Source organism: Palaemon carinicauda, chromosome 34, assembly GCF_036898095.1.
Source record: "Palaemon carinicauda isolate YSFRI2023 chromosome 34, ASM3689809v2, whole genome shotgun sequence".
Classification (NCBI taxonomy): Eukaryota; Metazoa; Arthropoda; class Malacostraca; order Decapoda; family Palaemonidae; genus Palaemon; species Palaemon carinicauda.
Window position 1 is genome coordinate 30,147,695 of NC_090758.1, and position 2,500 is coordinate 30,150,194.

A 2,500-nucleotide genomic window follows, 5' to 3' on the forward strand; every position below is an offset into this window, starting at 1 on the left:
ATGTGTGTGTGTGTGTTTTATTTTCCTGTTATTATTTTGTTTTTTTCACATCTATCATCATTGTAACTAGTTTAGATATCCTTAGATTGAATTCATTATTAACTTATTTCACGAAGCTCTTAGGTAACTCAAAATACATTACTTAACATATAATCAAGCTGGAGAAATCTATTGATATGAAGACGTTTAACTGGAAATAGCTTTGAAATGTTTTATTCTGTTTACTTTTATCAAATTATTTGACATTTGCAAATGTGAATGTAAGATTATGGATGAAACTCAACAATGTATGACAGAACATGATCTGGTAATCCCCACAAAATCACTTAACTAGTGATATTATGGAAGATTAGAGTATTTCTATTGACTTCCATGATTGATATGCAATAGCTTAAAGAGTGATAATATAAATATGATGAGGGATAGGCTCTTAAGAATTTAACTAAAGAATGCTATTTGGAATATAAGAGAATCTGCTTCTCGGCCACTCTACTGTTCTTTTGGAGAATAATGCTAAAATACTTAAAGGTGTTCTACTGTAGTTTCATCGGAATAGATACTCACCAGAAATTCAGGTATGTAAGCCCCAGTCCCCTACTGTGGTGCCCAACCACAGCAGTGGCCTCCCTAGATAACAGCTGAAACTCAGGGTTGCGGCTGGGATCGATCTACTGCTGTGCGAATGCTAGGCGAACACATTACCTCCGTACTAGTCCAGAGGCTAGCAAAAGAGAATTTGTTAAGCAAATGGTAATAACTTCATATACAGCAATTCGTAAAATTAATAAAAAGTACTTATTATACGTGTTTACAAGCTCAGCGACTTTGTTTTACAGACACTGTTACCATCAGTTTCTCTTTTGCTAAGCACAGCGTTGTCTGCTACAATGTAAAACTGTCAGTCGTCCCCTTAGTTTCCCTTGAACTATATCAGAATTAATAGAGGCAATAGTATCTTTAGATTTGAAGATAATTATAGTTCCTTAGATTAAGTTTACCAGGTAAACAGAAAGTCAATCTCAGATACCTTCCTAATGCTTAGAATTTGCATTATAAATTTTAGTATGTATCACGATGACATGAGGATACACCTGGCAATTCAATAATCTTAAAGTTGATATCTCTGTGAGAATAAATGAGATTCAATGTTTTGCCATAGTAGTATTATTTACGCATCAATATCATGTTATGGATAATTTGTTCAATAGTAAAATAAGAATAGTGCAGTCTTACCGTTTTGGGAATAAAAACCTCATTAAGGAGTAGTCTTATCTCTAGCAGGCTGTAATATATACCAGAATTTATGAAACCTAATGGCTGAGTATATGCCAGGCATTGCACTCAAATTTTTGAACCACGGAAAGAGTGACGGGTATAGAACTGGGAATAAGTGGGAAGTCAATTCCAAGTTCCGGCTCATACAATTATCTTAGCAAAGCAAGCTGTCTTGGCTACTTTATACTAGGTCTGGGACCAGGAGAAGTAGTGAAGAGTATATTAGAGTCCATCAATTTTATTAGACGTCGCAAATGACTTTCACAGCCATCTAGATCTCTGATTGTCTTCACCAACATTAAGTCAGACCTTGTACTAGGAAAGGCAGTGAAGGCTATATTAAAGTCCCTAAATCTAATTAGATGTCACATATGACTTTCATAGCACTTCTAAGTCTCTGCACAGATATCTCTCTATGAAATGCAGATTGTCTTCACCACATTGAACCCCACTGTGTACCAGGAAAAGCAGTGAAGGTTATATTAGAGTCCCTAAATCTTATTAGATGTCACATATGACTTTCACAGCACTTTCATGGTTCTGGCATACGTCCCTCTATGAAACACAGATTGTTTTCACCACTTTGAACCACACTGTGTACCGGGAAAAGTGGTGAAGGTTTTGTTAGCATTCCTAAATCTTATTACAAGTCACTACTGACTCTCTCGCTACTTCCAGGTTCCTGTGTACACGACTGCCTACGAAACACAGCTGGTGCCAACCACCCTGTACCAGACCTTGTACCAGACAAGGTACCGCACCCCAGTTTGCAGCAGCAGTACATTCCCCAGTACATAACCACCACCGAGTACCAGCAGCAGTATGTTACCCGAACCCAGATCCAGACGCAGCTCAGAACCGTCTACCAGACGCAGTACGCCACCGAGACCCAAGTGCAGCCGCAGTACGTCACCGAAACCCAGTATCAGACTCAGTTCGTCACAACGACTCAGCTCCGGTACCAGACCCAAATTCAGTACGAGCCCCAGTACATTACCCAAACCCAGTACCGGACTGAGACTGCTTACAGGACTCAGGTTGTGCCCCAGTACCACACTGTCGTCCAGACGAGGCAGCAGTATGTCACTGTTTGCCCCAAGGCTCCATCCACTTCTTACGGAGTTGTCCCAGCGGCCCATGTGGCGCCAGGAGGAAAAGGTTATTATTAAACAATTGATTTATTTAACAGTTACTTTAAAATTAACTACTTAATGTAATGATTGAT

The 2,500-nt window shown here is 39.1% G+C and overlaps 1 pseudogene; it reads left to right on the top strand.

Moving 5' to 3' along the window:
• Positions 1-2,500, top strand: part of LOC137626791 (uncharacterized) — an 8,077-nt pseudogene that overhangs the window by 4,439 nt on the left and 1,138 nt on the right.